This window comes from Macaca nemestrina, chromosome 9 (genome assembly GCF_043159975.1).
Source record: "Macaca nemestrina isolate mMacNem1 chromosome 9, mMacNem.hap1, whole genome shotgun sequence".
In the NCBI taxonomy this organism is placed as follows: domain Eukaryota; kingdom Metazoa; phylum Chordata; class Mammalia; order Primates; family Cercopithecidae; genus Macaca; species Macaca nemestrina.
Genome location: NC_092133.1, coordinates 133108216 through 133128345, shown reverse-complemented (window position 1 = coordinate 133128345; position 20130 = coordinate 133108216). Strand labels below are relative to the sequence as shown.

The 20130-nt window shown below is 41.1% G+C and overlaps 1 protein-coding gene and 1 pseudogene across 2 annotated transcripts in view; one reads left to right on the top strand and one right to left on the bottom strand.

Moving 5' to 3' along the window:
- Window positions 1-20130, top strand: part of LOC105490600 (CUGBP Elav-like family member 2) — a 649919-nt gene that overhangs the window by 85076 nt on the left and 544713 nt on the right. The window lies entirely within an intron of this gene.
- On the bottom strand, window positions 3718-4232 carry LOC139356025 (ORM1-like protein 1 pseudogene; annotated as a pseudogene).

The window sequence follows — 20130 nt, the reverse complement described above, 5'->3', positions numbered from 1 at the left end:
AAGGCTCCCATATGGGTAAAAGATGTGAAAGATCAAGGCAACATATGTGAAAATGTGTCAAGTAAAAAGAAAACTCACTTATTTGAACATCTTTAAAAATCTAGATAAAAAAGAGAATACCATGGGAGTCATAAAATCTTAGCTCTAGGCCAGAGAAATGTTGCTTTTAATTTCTATACAGTAGAAGAAAATTTAGTGCATGAATAACATTTCATTTAAATGTATACCTTTAAAGATGTATATTGTCACATTTGAATTGGGGGGACAGCATAAGGTAATTTCAACTCCCTGACACGCTGATTTAGCACTTATTCAGTAAACAGGATCTGCCACTTGGAGTAAAAATATATAGGACATCTCTTTAAACACAAATACGGTGTTGATTTCTAAGGAAGGGTATGAAACAGGGGAGGGAAAAATAACCCCTCACCTTTTATATTGACCCACCTTTTACGATTTTTCAAGGGGATTATTGTGTTACATGTGCCCGAGCATGACTGTCTAAATAGCCCATCACTGTAGGCATTGATATAGATACAAACAAAAAGCTTTGAAAACGGAAAGTGAGAAATTCTTCTGTAACTTTTCAAACCCAAACACGTCAGCTGAAATCTTTTTGCTTTGTGTTGTGGTTTAGGCTCCAACATTATTTCCAGTGGTTTGATTTAATTATAACATTCAAAATTCCTATAGGCATTTATACATATATTAGCACGGTCCTTTGATTTAAAGCTTAGCATGTTGTATGGGTAAAAATAAGCCACTGGAAAAAAATATAAGACTGACTATTTGACACACGTGCTGAGCTTTAACTGGGTATATCTGACTACATTTGTTCTTTGATTTGAGTGGTATTTCAACCCTGGCTGTATGTTAGAATTACCTGCGGGACTTTTCTAAAAATGCAAATCCTTTAGACCAGATAAACTAGAAACTCTGGGAGTATTTTTCAAAGCCCAGTCCTCCATGCTCCACAGTTCTGGGATTTTTTAATCTCTCAACCTTGACCTTTTCTCTGTCTCTGAAGGTTCTCCCTTCCCTTCCTTCTTCCCATGGCCCAGACCCACTGCTCCTTCCTTTTAATTTGCTAAGCAAACCTTTGTGATAAACACTGCTGCCTAGTTGCAATGTGAATATTTGCAAGTTAGGGTCTGAGTCAATGAATGAGAGGTTCGTCATTATCCTCCCATCATTATCTTCTCAATATTCACGGCAAAACAATTCCCCACCATTTCCATACTTGATATTTTCTACTGTCATGGAGAGAAAAGGCCAGGATTGCTGCTGCTGGAGACTCGTCCCAAATCTGAATCAGGCCCTTTATGCTGCCTGGTGACTTCCTTAAGAGATTTCTGTAAAGGATTTCTTTCCATCAGCAGAGAAATATGTATTGAGCATTCACTCATCAGTGTTCTAGGCACTGGAAATACAATTCTAAACACGAGAGATGGGGCCTCTGACTTCAAGGAGCCTTCATGGATAGAGGGAAGCACACGACAAACAGAGACAAATCAGTGAATGTGCCCATGTAGGGGCAGCCGTGCACTATGAAGAAGCTAAAACAGGGTGGTATGGGGGATATGGTTTGGATTTGTGTGTCCACCCAAACTTCATGTTCAGTTGTAATCCCCAATGTTGGAGGTGGGACCTGGTGGGAGGTGAATGGATCATGGGGGTGGATCCTTCATGAATGGTTTAGCACCATCCCTTCGGTGCCATTCTCATGATAGAGTCCTCATGAGATCTGGTTGTTTAAAAGTATGTGGCACCCTCCTTCCTCCCTGCCCCGCTCGCTCCTGCCATGTGAGATGTGCTGGCTTCCCCTTGCCTTCCACGATAACTGTAAGTTTCCCGTGGCCTCCCCAGAAGCCAAGCAGATGGCGCAGTGCTTCCTGTGCAGCCTGAGGAACCCTGAGCCAATTAAACTTCTTTTCTTTATAAATGGCGCAGCCTCAGGTATTTCTTTATGGCAGTGTGAGAATGAACTAATACAAATAGAATGGTGTGGTGAGAAGGGACCAGCAGGTTTAGGGCACTGGTGACATTTTCTCTAGAATGCCCAGGGAAGGCCTCTCAGAAGAGGTGATATTTATTTATTTATTTTATTAATTTTAATTTAATTTAATTTTTTTTTCTTTTTTTTTTTTTTTGAGTCAGAGTCTCACTCTGTTATCCAGGCTGGAGTGCAGTGGTGCCATCTTGGCTCACCACAACCTCCACCTACCAGGTTCAAGCAATTCTCCTGCCTCAGCCTTCCGAGTAGCTGGGATCACAGGTGTGCACCACCATGCCAGCTAATTTTTGTATTTTTAGTAGAGACAGGTTTAAACCATGTTGGCTAGGCTAGGCTGGTCTTGGTCTCCTGATCTCAGGTGACCCACCTGCCTCGGCCTCCCAAAGTACTGAGATTACAGGCGTGAGCCACTGTGCCCAGTGTGAGGTTTTTGTTTGTTTTTTTGTTTTTTGTTTTTTGAGACGGAGTCTCGCTCTGTCACCCAGGCTGGAGTGCAGTGCAGTGGCACAATCTCAGCTCACTGCAAGCTCCACCTCCCAGGTTCACGCCATTTTCCTGCCTCAGCCTCCCAAGTAGCTGGGACTACAGGCACTCACCACCACACCCGGCTATTTTTTGTATTTTTAGTAGAGACGGGGTTTCACCATGTTAGACAGGATGGTCTTGATCTCCGGACCTCATGATCCGCCTGCCTCGGCCTCCCAAAGGAGGTCATTTTTTAGTTAAGACCTGGAATATGAGGAGAGGGTCTTGGAAATATCTGGGGAAAGGAAAGACCACTGCAAAGTCCCTGACAGAGGAACAACCTTGGCCTGTCTGAGGCACAGCAAGAAAGCACTAGGGCTCTTGGATGGTACAGAGAGAAAGTAGGAGATGGAGGCCAGGTGCGGTGGCTCACACCTCTAATCCCAGCAGTTCAGGAGGCCAAGGCAGGTGATCACTGGAGATCAGGAATTTGCAACCAGGCTGGCCAAGATGGTAAAACCCAGTCTCTACTAAAAATAGAAAAATTAGCTGGGCATGTGCACACCTGTAATCCCAGCTACTTGGAAGGCTGAGACAGGAGAATCACTTGAACCCAGCAGGCAGAAGCTGCAGTGAGCTGAGATGGTGCCACTGCATGACAGGGAGAGACTGTGTCTCAAAAAAAAAAAAAAAAAAAGTAGGGGACAGAGACATAGAAACAGACCGGGGGCAGAGTATCGGGGGCCTCCTAGGGCAAGGTAAGAATTCCTAATTAGATTCTAAACATCAAATCGGAGATAGGAGACCAATGAGGAGTGTTTTTATGCTAACAAAAACAATCTTTAATAACCTTGTAAAGAGACCATTCTGGTTTCCATGTATGTCTGCTTTAACTGATGGTGACTGAAGGATGGAAATGTTCTTTTTCTAACATGATACCCATTCATTATAACTTAAACTAGTCCTAGTTTCTTACAAATCCCTTATTTCCTTGGATTTCTCCACTGTGCCCTCATTGTGTTTCCTTGTCACTTACAAGCTGGGCCTGCTCAATGTGTTTCCAAAGCGTCTCTTCCGAAATATACCAGATGTGCTCGACAGAGGCATCATTAATAGAAACCTGCACTTCAAAACATCATACGAATATTTTGAAGAAACATTCTTCATACGAAGAACCAGCAATCGTCCCTCCAATGTAAATACCTCCCATTTCACAGTATTACAGAAAGAGTGCAGTTTACTAACCATGACTTCCTTACAGGAAATTCAGTAGCTATAAAAATTTTTGTTCAGTGTCAAACATTTCACTGCTTATTAATTCCAAAGATCGGAGCACCGTGTCGTTGTGGCATTTGGGGAGTTTAGCGTACTCAGGAGAGAAGCTGTGCTTACAATGGAGTGAGTTGGAGCATACTTCTATAGAAACTTGCTGGAAAATGCAGAATGATTGGAGAAATGGTGAAAAACTTCCGTGAAGATGTAAATGGTACTCCCTCACCCAGTTGTTCTCAGTGCGTTAGGAGCCTTGCTCTACCCTGGTCAGGGGTTTCCAAAGGCGTTCCTTTCAAGCATGGAAACATCCATTCATCCCCAGATTACGTATAATATTTGTTAAGGTCTAAGCAATGAGAACACAGAAGAAGGAATGCTGAGTAAGACAATAGGAGCCCAATGCATGTGTCAGCCACAGGTTCTGGCTGTCCACTACATGGGTGTTTGGATTCACTTCACTGCAGGCCACCCCAGCATTCATGTGTGCTCCATGTCCCCACTCCCAGCTGCATGCATAGAGCAAGACCACCCTGGCAGCAACAGCTCCCATCGCCTCATGCCCTTGGCCTTCTAGCCCTCAGCTTGTGGAAGCCCGGGGAGGAGTTTTAAGCAGGGACACTAAATGATCTGAAGGCAGCTTCTTCAGGTTATTTTCCCCCTTGGCCAGCAGCCACCTGGCTTCCTGCTGTCACTCTTGACCTACAAAGGTCAACACGTCCGCCAGGAGGCCACGCCCTCTGCATTATTGTCACACCTCATCTATGCCACACGTCCCAATCACTCACTCCCTTCTTTTAAAAATGTTCTCTTTCCTGGAGTTCCATGGTCTCCATCTCTCCAGGTTTTCATTCACATGCCCCACCCACTTCCCGATTGCAGCATCTCTTTTGTGGCCTTTCTTGTCCATGCACCCCCTGTGGTCAGTGTGTCTCTCAGCATTGTGTTCTTGGATCTAACTTCTCCTGACTTTACACTCTGACCACACCAGGGAAACCTCTTCCACTCCACTGGCTTTAGATACACTTCTGCCCGATTGATCCCCACATTGTCACCTCCATCCAGATCTCTGTCCCATGCTCTGGGCCTATGTATAACCTTGGCCCTGGTGCATCCTCACACGCATGTCCCAGGTGCTACAAATTCAACAAATACTTTCCAGACTGAACTCATAATCATCTTGTCAAAGCAGCTTCCCCTTATCTGCTTTCTGTTTTGAATGATGCAATCACGTTACAAGCTATCCAAGCTGAAATCCTAGCTAACATACCTCACCCATCTCTCTTCTTCATCCTCAACATCCCATCAGCCACTCAGTCCAGCCTTTGCGACATCTTTCTGTTCACTCTTCTCTCCTCTTCTCCTGCCCCTGCCTTGACTCAGATCTTTCTCCTCTGCTGCTGGGTCAAAGCCTTGGTCAACTTGTCTCCCCACCTCCAGTCTTTCTTCATTCTAGTCCATGTTTCCAGTGCAGCCAGGGTGATGTTTCTGTACTGCAAATGATTATTTGCCCCTCTGCTGAAATCCGTATGAGGTCCTCTATGCTAGCCCCCTTTGCTTTGAGGATGAACTGAAATCCCAAACCTGACTCCATACTCTTCATGATCTGGCCCTTACCTACCTCTCTCTCCAAATGGATTTCTTATCACTCCCTGGCCCTTACCCTAAACCCAACCCTAATAAACTCTCAGCAGCTTCTTACCCACCTTGCTCTCACTTCCTGCAGAGCTGTTCTCTCTGCCTCTACAGCAGTTCTTCAGATGCACCCCTTTTCTACTTGACAACTTCAGGTCTCATCCTAGAGTTACCTCCTGTAAGAATTCTTAAAAACAAACAAATCATGTCTCCTGTTAAGTACAGACACTGGCACAGTTAGGTTCAGAAGATGGGGGACCTGTACGCCATATTTTGGAAAGAATGCAGTGTCGTGACAACAAAACTGTAGTTGAATTTATAAGCCCAGAAACGGAACGAGGGATGTTGGAGGGCCCACTTTCTTGGGCGTAGTGAAGGTGGGGAAGATTTGACAGGGATCTTAACACAGATCTGATGACCCAAGAGAGGGACCTTTATAACCTGGAGGGGCCAGATTAGCAAGGATATGAAGCATCTCAATGCCTTTCTGCATGGACGTCTAAGCAGATGCATGCATTGTGCAGAGGGCTCAAATATCCATTGACTCTCCTGCCTATAAAACCTTGGTAAATTGATATGTTCCCAGAACTTAGGCCAAGCCATGGAAAAGAGAGAAAAATGATGACTTAACTGAGAAATAACTGAGCTTTCCTGGTGACATGGGAGCTAAATAAAGTCAAATTGAAGAAAAATAGAGATGTATTACTTAGAGTTCAGAGTTGTGAACTGAGATTTATATTGCTCTGCTTATTACCCTGAAGAGTCATCACCTGTTTACCTGTTTGCCTCTAAGGAGACTCTCTAAGTGCCTCATGGTGGTATACCTTCTGCTGGCTAATAGCATTGATTCTCGTTAATAATGAATGATCGATAAATATATGTAAAAAATGGGCCGGGCGCGGTGGCTCAAGCCTGTAATCCCAGCACTTTGGGAGGCCGAGACGGGCGGATCATGAGGTCAGGAGATTAAGACCATCCTGGCTAAAACGGTGAAACCCCGTCTCTACTAAAAAATACAAAAAACTAGCCGGGCGAGGTGGCGGGCGCCTGTAGTCCCAGCTACTCGGGAGGCTGAGGCAGGAGAATGGCGTGAACCCGGGAGGCGGAGCTTGCAGTGAGCCGAGATCCAGCCACTGCACTCCAGCCCGGGCGACAGAGCGAGACTTCGTCTTAAAAAAAAAAAAAATATATATATATATATATATATATATATATATATATATATATATATATATAAAATGAATAAATTTTTAAGACCAAAAATTTGCCATAATTAAGAACTCTGAGAATCTCAGTCTGCTGGGCACAGGTAACTAGGAAACAGTGGGTTGTAGTCCAGGTACATATATGGTGCAACAGGACTGCAGGAAGAAACAACTAAAATTTGTGGTGGGAGTCCAGGAAGGCATGGAGGATGTGACATTTGAGCTTAGATGTGGAGGTAGACAGCCGGTCTTGACACCCATTTGGATCCTGCAATCAGACCTAACTAATGAATTGATACACTATCTCCGCTGAAGGCCAACAGAAAAAGAACAAAGATGGGGGCCTTAGGAGAAGGTATTTACAAAGAACTTAACAGGTAGTGGGCATTTGACCAAGTGTGAGTTGGTCTTTTTCTATTCACCCTTTCCCGCCTCCTTATCATCTCTCCATGACTTACGTTTGCAGAATGGATTACAGCTCACACACTGTGTTCATTTGACCCTCTTATGTAACAGCATATCTCCAAGGTTTAAAGAATAGTTTCAAAACTCAGGAGCCAGAAATTTCAAGCTAGCTTTGCCCTACTTTCCCTAACACAGGCTTGTTGTGCACCATCACTTAATGCAACATATGGTTGGTGTGGTGTAAGGACTAAATATGGGGACCCTGCACTTTGCACATGTAAAAACTTTACTCAAGTCAGGGCCCGATCAGAGGAGCAGCAAATGTCTTCTTTCTTGGGCCCCATTGATTGCACCTTGACAAACCTTCCTGATTCTCCACCCTTCGTTCTCCTTCCTCTTTATTTTTTCTTTTCCTTTTCTCCTTTCTCCTGGCTCCGTCTCCCTCACTCCCTGTGGCTGTGGAAAACTTTCTAGCTATCGAGCATTAGCTCTAGTTCTGATGACCATGAACATCCAGCGAAGGGTTTTTCTGCCTCGATCTGCACCATATTCATCTGAGGAGATATTTTTTAAAGGAGATGCTCATGGCCTCATCTCAAGAGATCTGAAATCAAATATTCTGGGATGCAGCCCAGGCACTGGTATTTTTAAAATGCTTCCCCAAGAAATTCTAAAGTGCAGTCAGTATTGAGAATCACAGATCTAAATTTTCCCTCCATATCTTAATTTCTTTTTCTATAAAATGAACTCATTGATCTGAAAGCTATTTAAAAAAAAAAAAAACACTTTCTAGGTATGAAATATCTCCCAGAGACCTAAAGACGTATCAGATCAGTGGATGGATCACTGCAGAAAGTTTTGGGTGGGACTGGGAGTTCAGTGATGGGGGTTAGGGATGTATTGCAGGTAACATGGAAAGGGAGAGATAGACTAGTGGGTTCTAATAACTTTTCTGTTCACTTTAAGTTCTGATATTTCTGACAGTAGAGGGTTTTGTGTTGTGTATTATTGTGTTTTTCCTAACAGGAATAGCCCACACTTTCTTTGAAAAAAGTACATTTTCAATCATATACTTGGATATCTGATATGATTCGAATTCTCTGTTGTTTTGTATTGTTTTAATATGGAGTCAGAGCCAAATAACCATTTTATAGAGCTCACCAATCTCCCTCAATTCTGTGCATATGACTATTTGGCAAGAATAAGAATTAAGGATTCCTGGAGGCACTTACTCTAGGCATTTTAAAGAAGAAGATAGGTGCTCAGTGCTTCTTGGTGTTGCCAGATTAGCAGTACATCCTGGTAAATTCAAGAGACTTCTTTCCATCCTAATCTGTGACAGTGATAACAGAGGGAAACACTTCTTTGCTTGTTTGTTTGTTTGTTTTGAGACGGAGCCTCGCTCTGTCGTCGGGCTGGAGTGCAGTGGCACTATCTCAGCTCACTGCAACCTCCACCTCCTGGGTTGAAGCGATTCTCCTGCCTCAGCCTCCCAAGTAGCTGGGATTACAGGCACCTGCCACCACGGCCAGCTAATTTTTGTATTTTTAGTAGAGACAGGTTGTTACCACGTTGTCCAGGATGGTCTCAATTGCTTGACCTTGTGATTCACCTGCCTTGGCCTCCCAAAGTGCTGGGATTACAGGCATAAGCCACTGTGCCTGGCAAACAGAGGGAAACACTTCTAAAGCCAAGGGGCTTGTATAGTTATAGCCTCTGGTATTTGCAGGGGTTTGTATTTGACATCATTGTCTAGAATCCTACACATCAGCACAACTCTAATTAACATGCCAATGAGTATTAAGTTGGGTTTATTACAGACTGAGCAACTACTTCACTTGGGGCTCAGTGGGTTTCAAAAAGCAACATGCCTTGTTGATAAAACATTCTACTCTTTTTAAGTCATCACAGAAATGCTAAAAAAGCAAATAATTGCACAAAGAAAGCACATTGTAAAAATGAACCCACTTACCAACAAAGCAGTAGTCTTCAGCGTCTGTATTAATCAGTGATCTCCAGTGAAAGAGAAGCAACAGTACATACAGTCATGCACCACATAATAGCATTTTGGTCAACAACAGACCACATATATGAGTGACCCCATCAGATTATAATGCCATGTTTTTACCTTTTCTATGTTTAAATACATTTAGATACACAAATACTTAGCATTGTGTTACGATTGCCTATAGTATTTGGTACGGTAACATTTTATACAGGTTGTAGCTGTATTAGTCTGTTCTCATGCTGCAAATAAAGACATACCCAAGACTGGGTAATTTATAAAGGAAAGAATGTTTAATGGACTCACAGTTCCACATAGCTGGAAAGGCCTCACAATCATGGCAGAAGGTGAAGGAGGAGCAAAGGCACATCTTACATGGAGGCATGGAGGCTGGAGAGTGTGTGCAGGGGAACTGCCCTTTATAAAATCATTAGATCTCATGAGACTTACTCACTATCATGAGAACAGCACAAGAAAAACCTGCCTCCATGATTCAGTTACCTCCCACCAGGCCCCTCCCATGACGCATGGGGATTATGGGAACTACAATTCAAGATGAGATTTGGGTGGGGACACAACCAAACCATATCAGTAGCCTAGGTGTGTATTAGGCTCTACCATCTAGGTTTGTGTAAGTATACTCTGTGCTGGTCCCACAATGATGAAATCATGTACAGACACACTTCTCAGAATGTATCCCCATCATTAAGTGACACATGCCTATATACAGTCACCTCTCTGTATCCATACTACAACTGTGGATTCAACCAACCATGAATCAAAAACATTCTAAAATGATTAAAATAAAAAGTAATAATACAGCAATAAAAATAATATACATTTTAAAAGCAATAGTTTAACAACTATTTACATAGCATTTACATTGTATTCGGTATTTTAAGTAATTGAGAGATGATTTAAAGTATAAGGGAGGATTACGTAACTTATATGAAAATATTATACCATTTTGAGGAAGGAATTTCAGCATCCTCCAGTTTTGGTATTCATGGGGGTCCTGGAACTAACCCCCTGTGGATCCCAAGGGACAACTGTATATAGGAAGAGATTGACTATGAGAAATTGGTTCATGCAATTATAAAGACAGAAAAGTCCCAAGATCTGCCAGCAGTGAGCTGGCATCCCAGGAAAGCTGGTGGTTTTGAGGAAAGTTAAATTCAGTTCAAGGACAGAGAACCTGGGAGAGCTGTTGGTATAAATCCCAGTGTGTGGCAGAAGAGGAGACGAGATGTCCCAGCTCAATCAGTGAGGCAGAAAGAAAGGGGGCAAATTCCTCCTTCCTCTGCCTTTTTGTTCTAGTCGAGCCTTCAATGGACTGGATGATGACCATATACATTGGGGAGAGCCATCTGCTTTGAATCAAGTTCACTCATTCAAATGCTAAGCTCATCTGGAAACACCTTCACAAATGTACCCAAAACAATGTTTAATCTGGGCACCCCATAGCCCAGTGTAGTTAACACAAAATTAACCATCACAGTGTCCTTCCCCCACTGCCAATAAACAATCTTTATGGAAAGCCCACCAAGTGGTAGCATTGCGTTTTCCTTTCTTCCTCAGCATCTCATCCTGAATGCGCCACTTTCTGAAGGAGGATTTATTCACCTTCTTTTGCTTTCTTGTGAGCAGACCTTTCAGGTTCTTTGTGATGTCAGCTAGGTTAGTCTGAGGTTTCTCAGCCATCATGCCCCCTGGTCTGTGATGAGTCAGACTGGACTGCTCATTTATTTGGGGACAGCAGTAAACATGAATGGGATTGTATGACTAAAGTTCAGCCATGGACCCTCCCTTATGAATGTGACCTCAAAGTGTTCAATTAAACGTTCTGACTATAAATGTATTTAGTAGATTTGAAAGGCTACTATGAGGATCATGAATGTGTTTTATAGTCTGTAAAATCCTATATAGGTTTAAGGTAGGATGTATCTCTTTTATCAGAAACCTTAAGAAATTTCCTCTCATGAAGGGTTTTCACTCTTCCTGGTTAGTCCTGAATTCTTTCGAGTGGCAGAAAAGAGTTGTTATGGGCTGAAATGAGTACCCCAGGATGCTACTGAAGTCCTGACTCAAGGTATCTGTGAATGTGATCTTATTTGAAATAGAGTCTTTGCAGATGCAGGAGTTGAGGTTATTAGGATGAGCCCTAATCCAATATGACTGTGTCCTTAGCAAAAGGGAGAATTTGAACACAGAGGCAGGTACAGGCACAGGAAGATACAAAGGGAAAGTGCAGAGGGAGAACCCACAAAGGAGATGACCATCTACAAACCAAGGGATGCCTGAGGCTACCGGAAGCTCAGAGAATGGCAGAACAGATTCTCCCTCACAGCCTCAGAAGGAACCAATCCTGCCAACACCGACACCTTGATCTTAGACTTCCAGCCTCCAGAACTATGAGACAGTAAAATTCTGTTTTCAAGGCGATCAGTTTGTGGGGCTTTGTAACATTGGCCCCAGAAAATGAATGCAATATTATTTCCAGAAGTCCTGAATGCTCTGCGGTTGAAGTTCTAAAGCAACAATCTTCAGGCTCCAAGCAGGGATGCTCTCAAACAAAATACGAACTGCAGGTCATGGGGCTGGGCGCAGTGGCTCATGCCTGTCATCCCAGCACTTTGGGAGGCCGAGGTGGGCAGATCACGGCGTCAAGAGATTGAGACCATCCTGGCGACATGGTGAAACCCTGTCTCTATTAAAAATACGAAAAAAAGTGGCTGGGCGTGGCGGCACACACCTCTAGTCCCAGCTACTCAGGAGGCTGAGGCAGGAGAATCGCTTAAACCCAGGAGGCGGAGCTTGCAGTATGCCGAGATCGTGCCACTGCACTCCAGCCCGGCAATAGAGCAAGACTCCATCTCAAAAAAAAGAAGAACTGGAGGTCATGACCTCTAACTCGCTGACTTTGAGTCAATTGGGGTTTTATTTCTGAAGTTTAGATGGCTCCAGATAGATTCAACTAAACACATTTCAACCCATCTCACTGAAATGGGAGAGTTCCCTGAACCCTCTTGCAGGATGAGCAATGGATGTGGCTCATTTGTTCTGGCGCTGTGTGTGCTTAAACTCCTTACAGATTGGGGAGCACACAGATGGGCAGGTGTAAGAGCCGGGATGAGCACCCCTGGTTCCAGCCCCATGGCAGCATCTAGGGGTGGGTGTCTATGACTCCCGAAGCCCCAGTGGGTGTGTTACAGTGCTAGCCTTGTTGTCCATGAACAGTTTAAGTGTTAACCAGCTCAGTGCCCTCCTGATACGCAAGTCCTTGTCCAGCATCCAGGAAGAATCAGGTCACACACAGACTTGATGAAAAATGAATGTAAGGTTTTATTGAGTGGTGTAGTTGGCTCTTGGTGAGATGGATGGGGAGCTGGAAGGGGGATGGAGTGGGAAAACCATCTTCCACTACAGTGTGACCATCTAGCAGCTAATCTCCTCTCTGCCCATCCCCAGCCAAACTCTTGTCAACATTCAGACACTCCTTCTCTTGTCTCTGCCACACCATTGTGCTGTTATTCTGCTCTTCTGTTGGTGTCTCCTTGTGGAACCAGCAGTTTGGGGTTTACATGAATACAGGATAGGGAGGTGTGGTGGGTCAAAAGGCAACTTTTGGACACAAAAACAGGAATGCCTGTTCCTGTTGAGGGCCACAGGATTCCTGTTTTGAGGGTGGGGCCTTTGCTGGGTAACTGCCCTCTTCTACCTGGTATTTCCCTATCTCCTGTCCATATCATCACCTGTACAGGAGGCTGACAGGCTTTGCAACCTACCTTCCACATGGCCTCACCTCTACTGCCAGACCTCACATAGGTAGGCTTGGATCCATGAATATCTACAACCAAAGTGCTCAGTTACAATAGAAAATGCTACAGTTGAAAGTGCCTAATTATATAGTTTTACCTTTTACAAGTCAAATTCCACTACATTTGCATTATGAAAGATTACTGTCAAATGTAAGATGAATATGCATAAAATTCCATCCATATGCATTTCACCCAAGTTTGAGTTACAGCCAATCCTCATCTTGATTCTTCATGGTGATCAATAAGAAATAAGGAATCCATGTAATGCGGTGGCACTCAACCCACCCTTTACATCAGCATCACCTGGAAGTTTTAAATAATACTGATGCCTGGGTGCCAGCCTCTGAGATTCCCAATATTGTCTGGAGTGTGCCATGGACATTGGAATTTTAAAAGCTCCCAGCCCAGACAGAATTATGATATGATCCAGCAATCCCACTACTGGGTATATATCCAAAGGAAATAAAATCAATATGTTGAAGAGAGATCTGCTCTCCCATGTTCATTTCAGCCCAATTCACAATAACCAAGATACGGAGTCCACCTCAGTGTCAAACAACAGATAAATGGATTTTTAAAATGTGGCATACATGCACACACACACACACACACACACACACACACGGGAATACTATTTAACCTTAAAAAAAGAAGGAGATCCTGTCCTTTGTGACAACATAGATGAACCTGGAGGACATTATGTTAAGTGAAGTAAGCCAGGCACAGAAAGACACTGCATGGTCTCCCTTATATGTGGAATCCACAGAAAACCATCTCATAGAAGCAGAGAGTAGAAGGGTGGTTACTAGAGAATGGGAGGGATGGGGGAAGAAATTGGAGAGAAGTTCGTCAAAGGACACAAAACTTCAGTTAGGAGAAAGAAGTTCAAGAGGTTCATTGCACAACGTGGTGACTATAGTAAATGTATTCAATGTCTCTTACACTTGAAAATTGCTGAGAGTGTAGGATTTAAGTGTTCTCACCACAAAAGAATGCAAAGCATGTGAGGCAATAGATATGTTAATGGGCTTGATTTAGCCATTCCACAATGCATACGTATATCAAAACATCAGGATGTACGTCATAAATATGTATCATGTTTATTTGTCCATTAGAAAAAAAAAAAAAAACTAATGTAAAAAGAAATGTTTTCTGCAAGTGGAACCTCCAAAACTGGAAAAATAAATAAATAAAACAAAAGCTCTAGACCAAGATTGAAAACCTCTGGTAAAGCACTGGCTCTGGAGTGAGCCACACAGGAGCTGGAATTGCTCACAATTGTGCCACCGCCTACCGGGCAGGGCTGCTTTAGCTATGTGTTCATTTCCTCAGTGACACAGAAACAATACATGCCTCATCGTGCTTCTGTGAGCATTACATGAGATAATGCCCACATTAAGGGTTATCATGAAGAGAAATCTCCTTTGGACTCTCTATACCTATAGATTTCTGGTCTTGGGTATCTACAGGAGGCAATAAAAAATGACCCTGGGCTACCATATCAGGAAGGCACCCAATAGGCCAATCATAATACAGATCAGGATCACCTTGTGATCCATTTGAAAAAAAAAAAAAGAATTCCTAGAAAGGGTTAATTCTTTTAAAAGGAAGTTATAAACCAGAAACCCTTGAAATAGTTCCATATTTCTCAATCTGCTATTACAAGTTTGCTACATTCTGTGATTCAACTCAAAGAAGGGAAATCAAGTGAGAAAATAAACAGCCTCACCTTATTTGCAGGAGGTCACAGGGAAGTAGAGAAAGGGGTGAAGAAATACATTTCCATCCTGAGGTGGTCTACCATCTCACTGGAAGAGCTGCCACAGGAATCAGAAGTGTTCTAGAATTAAGCAAAGTGAAAATTTGAAAGACAGTGAATTTAACCATTCTCTACCTCCTGCCTCTACAGGAAATATTTACCGTCTACTCCTTTTAATCTTTATTTGCCTATAAGGATTATGTTATGAAAACACACACGTAGACACACACACACACACACACACACACACACAGGAGTGCAGGGAAGGAAAAGCTACAGGGCAGCGGGTCATATCCCTGTTTTCATAGTGAACTCATCTCAGAAAATTATTTTGAGTTTTCACATGAATGATTTGAGATACCCACTTCAGAGACAATCTCAGACAAAAATTATGTGGTGTGCGTTAGAACTTTAATATGTGTTAAATATTCAGTTACAAAAAGTTCCTCCCTTGCATTTGTAATTATAAAGTGACATATTCATTGAAACGTTGTCAACTAGAAATCAGAATTCTCACTTTTTAATGCTTCAGTGGGAAGAAAGCCCTTAAGGTTTGATATCACACACACACACACACACACACACACAAACTCTTATTTTAAAGGTTATATCAAGCCTTTTTTGAAACTGAATTATAATGTTTTCTGGTCCAGTAATGCTGGCCTAATAGCTAGGATATAGTTGTTTTTAGGCTATCATCAATTTTCATTTTTCATTTAATACTTTTAAAAACAGAACATGCTTAGAGTAAAACAGAGAAATTAGAAAAAAACAACGGCTGGTTAAAAGTGAACTAAAGCTTTTTCTCTCTGGTTTCCCAATTTTCATAAAACGCAAGCTTTATAAACAGGAGAGAAATGGTCAGAACAAGCTTGTTTTTCAGGAAACCTTAGCCTTTAAACAGCAGATACCCGGAGGCGGAGGTATATAAAGATTATTGTCCGTGTACAGCAGTGCTTCTGTAATTAATTCATTTTGAGCTTTGTGAAAAGCATTCTTTGTCCCTACATAAAGACAGGGCTCTGTAGTTTTTCCCAGTTATTTTATCATTACCCTCAATCAGCTGAGCTTGTTACATTCTTTTTTCCTAGATCGAGTGCTGCACTGCTTGGCTACATTCTATATTCCCCTTTCTTTTTTTAATCCCCATTTGTAAGGTGACTATCCAGAGGAGCATGTGTCCCAGAGATGGCATGGCAGTGCTAGCGTAAACCTTAAAGCCTTCTTTTCTGCTTCCAAAGCCATGCTGGTTCAAATCATTATGGAATGTCCTAATATTTTATATAATAAAAGACACTTTGGCCAGTGAACTGTCAAAATCGTATCATCAATAAACTCTACCACTAGATTAGAAAATTGCTTAACATCACCTAGAAATACTTGAAGACAGTAGATATGATTTGCTGAAAACGAGGCCAAAAATGATTAGTGCAAGCCATAAGGGAGAAAAATTAGACACATTTTTGAAGCCCTGCTTTTCAAAGAAGCTTCAGATGAGTAAGAAATGTTTGTACAAATAACAACAGTCTATAAGAATGTAGCTGTGTGGATATATTTCAAAATAGAAGGTCAGAGGCAAACTTCAAAATAGGACCTTTTTTTTTTTTCTAAAACTACTTTGTACCTCCTAAAAGGATGACTAAATAGAATATGAGAATAGTCCTGGTTTTCTGATTATAGAAAGAAATATATGGAAAGAACATAGTAAATAAGGAAAGGTATAAAGAAAATAAAATTCAATGATTGACATTGTACCAATAATTGTATCACTTTTGTATATTTCTTTCCATCTTTTTTTTTTTTTGTTAAGACAGATTCTCGCTTTGTCACCCAGGCTGGAGTGCAATGCTGCAGTCTTGGCTCACTGCAACCTCTGCCTCTCAGATTTAAGCGATTCTCGTGCCTCACCTTCCCGAGTAGCTGGGATCACAGGCACGCGCCACCACGCCCGGCTAATTTTTGTATTTTTAGTACAGATGGGGTTTCACCACGTTGGCCAGGCTGATCTCGAACTCCTGACCTCAGGCGATCTGCCCGCCTTAGCCTCCCAAGTGCTAGGATTACAGGCATGAGCCATGCCGCCCAGCCTCTTTCCAGTATTTTTTTCCATTTGCACATATAAGTATGAATGTTGGAAGTCAAAAACTGGAAGCACCTCAGTGCATTTTGTCTGGGCTCCGGTCTGCGGTGGCATGGGAAAATTGGAGCTGGGTTAGGGCCCCTGTCTTCGGAGAGCTCCTCTCTCCTCTTGCCACACCCGCACCTACTTGCCCTTTGTTGGTACTGAGTTGTCTTGCCAGTTATTATGCTGTCTTACCCTAGAGATTTTCCTGTGGCTGGTCTTCAATTAGAGTGAGAGGAAAGAAATATGGGTGTGGGGAGGAAAGATCATTGCAAAAGAGAAAGCTAGACCAAGACGGCTGAATGTTTCTAGAAAAGCAAGAGAAAAAAATACTGTTGCATTTTAATAGACAACTTCCCTGTCCACAGTACCTCTACGGTTCCTCTCTGGGGACTATGGGCAGTTGAGTTTACAGTCCTGGTAGCAATACAAAATATTGATATCATATTCTGTGTACCGTTTTGTGCCCTTTGATCAGTTATTTCATTTCAAAAGTCTTTTAAAGTCATTCCACCAAAACATGTTTTTGATTGTTCCATAGTATCCAGTTTTATAGATATGTCATATGCATATATATTTAACCCACATTAAATTATGAGACATTAAGTTGCTTCTGATAGCTTATTAATATAATTAATACTACTATGAATATCCTGCACATAAACCTTTAAGAAGAAAACTTTTAGAAATAAAAATCCTGTGTCAAATATAATGTTGCCTTAAATTTTTGATACATGCTACCAAATTGCTTTCTGGACAGCAATTGAAACACACACCAGCCACATATGAGTGGGCCTATTTCATTGTACCTCATTGTGTCATTACATATAATCAATTAAAGACATTTACCAGTTTGATGGGTAAAACGCTATATTACATTTTGTTTTAACTTATATTTCTTGATTCTTACAGAGATAGTTTTTATATGCATTGTTTCATTTGAATTTCTTCCTCCATACATTTTCTGATTTGGGCTTTTGCATACGTATTATCTATTATTGTATCCACAGGGTTTTGCTCGTTAACAGATCCATATATATTTCTTAATTTGTCTTTCATTTTTACTGTTATATATGATGTTTTTGATAAATGGATTTTTATGAACTCAAACGTGAACTTTTCTTTATATTTTTAATAATTGTATTTTATTTAAAATTGTAATTTATAAATGCTTTCACATAAAAGCAAGAAAAGAAATTATCAAGACAAAAATTTGCCTTCCTTATGTTTTTCTCTAATTTTCTATGGCTTCACTTTGTATATTTAACTTTTCTGTCTGTTATTTATTTTGGTTTTGAATATGAATTGAAGATCTAATCGTTTTACCTCCACAGCATTCTCATAATATTTCATATGACATTAGTTGACTAATTATTCCAGTTTCTCTGAGTTTTTTTAAATTATCTGTTAGATTTTATATTCAAGAATATATTTTATATTCAAGTTTTTATATTCCCATTATGTATTTGTTAAAGTTTATGCTAACAGAACCCTACTACAATTATTGTTGTCTAGCTCTGTCCTTTACCCCTTGGGAATGTCTCCCTCATAATAGTACTTATATGTATGTAGGCTTTGATTTATATATGACAATACTAATCCTTCTCTGGATTCTGGAAATGCTTGCATAGTTTCTGTTGCCTACACCTGAAAAACCATTGATCCTTTTATAAATTCTGGTAGAGTATATTACATGATACATATATGAGAGCTAAAGTGGGAATTATTTTCCTTTATAAAGGACAAATTAGGGATGGATGTTTACAAAGCAAAGTATGACACCAAGCAAGTGGTCATGATATTACTATAGCTCTCTTGCTCAAAGGACAGAGATTTGGTTTTTAAAAGGAGGGGTGAATGGTGAAAGGATTACCAATGAATCTTCAGTGATCTAAGGTTAAACCTATAGTTTCTGCCGTCTACTATGTTCTATGAATTAAATATGTTCATGGAGAGTATTTATTTAAATCACAGTGTTCATTCAATTGTCCAACTGAATGATCCATATGATTCTAAAGATGCTTTATTTATCCTTCTTTCTGATGTCAGTTAGAAGATGCCCTTTCTGTAAGGAATTAAGTAGGACTCTCAAGCTAGATCTCCTGCCTTCAAATTTGGCCTCTGACACCCACAAACTATAATCATCCTTTACCCTCTCTGTGCTTAGTTTCCTCTTCATAAAATGAAGATTAAAATAGACCATACCTCAGAGATTGTTATGAGTATTTAGTGGGCTAGTTTTTGTAAAGCCTTTAGAACACTCCCTGATACATACTAAATTTTATGTGTTCATTTAATATAATTCTCTATTTTCATTTTAGATCCTTAGACTTACAACTCCATCTCAATTGTTTAGTGATCTAAAAAAATGTTGAAGTACAATAGCAGAAATTATGTTAGAAACACTCTGAAATATTTTATAGTCTACATAGCTTTCTGGGGGAGGTCATTGAGATTTTTACAGATTGAGATACCTTAAAGTGTGGTTAACTAGCAGGTGAGCTTTGTTTTCCTCTCTTTAATGTGGCAAAAATTAATAATAATAATAGGAATTCAAGAAACCAGTTGGAGCCAGAGCACAGCTACCAATTTCCAACTTTGCCGGTAAACAAAGATGTATTTTCAATGGACTCATGTCCCAACTTTTAAATCATTCATGTAATTATAAATGAGTTTTAAATTTCTCATTAAATTATGACTTTAGAAATGTTTGGTATCAAGTAACTACTGAGATCATTGAGGTAAACTTTTCATTTTTTACTAGAATAGTGTATTTTTTTCTTTTCATCAATAGTATAAATGGATAAGTTTCTATTCACCTTAGATTATAAAGCTTCTAGTTCAGTGTAGATCCTAAAATGACTCTTTAAACATCTCTGTGAATTGTTTTCTTATTGTTGGGGAATACGTTTTATCAGGGCTTCCCAGGGTGTCGAAAGTGGACCAGCACGGTCTGTGGATTGTTTATTACAGTTTACGATGATTAGGAGTAAGAATTTGGAAATGCATAGCAATTCGACAGAGTAATTTTATGGCTGTTAATCTAATACTTTTCTTAATGGGGTTTATATTGTTTTTCTAATAGCTCGATTTTATTTGTATTTAACAAAAGTACTGGTCTACAATGAATCAAAAACTTTGAAGGAAAGAAGGAAGGAGAGAAGGAGGAAGGGAAGGGAGAAGGAAAGGAGAAGGAAGGGAGAAGGAAAGGAGGAAGGGAGAAGGAAGGAAGGAAAGGGAGGAAGGAGGGGGGAAGGAAGGAGGGAGGGAGAGGGAGGGAAGAAGGAAGAAAGGAAGGAAGGAGGGAGGGAGAGAGGGAAGAAGGAAGGAAGAAAGGAAGGAAGGGAGGGAGGGAGGGAAGAAGGAAGGAAGAAAGGAAGGAAGGGAGGGAGGGAGGGAAGAAGGAAGGAAGAAAGGAAGGAAGGGAGGGAGG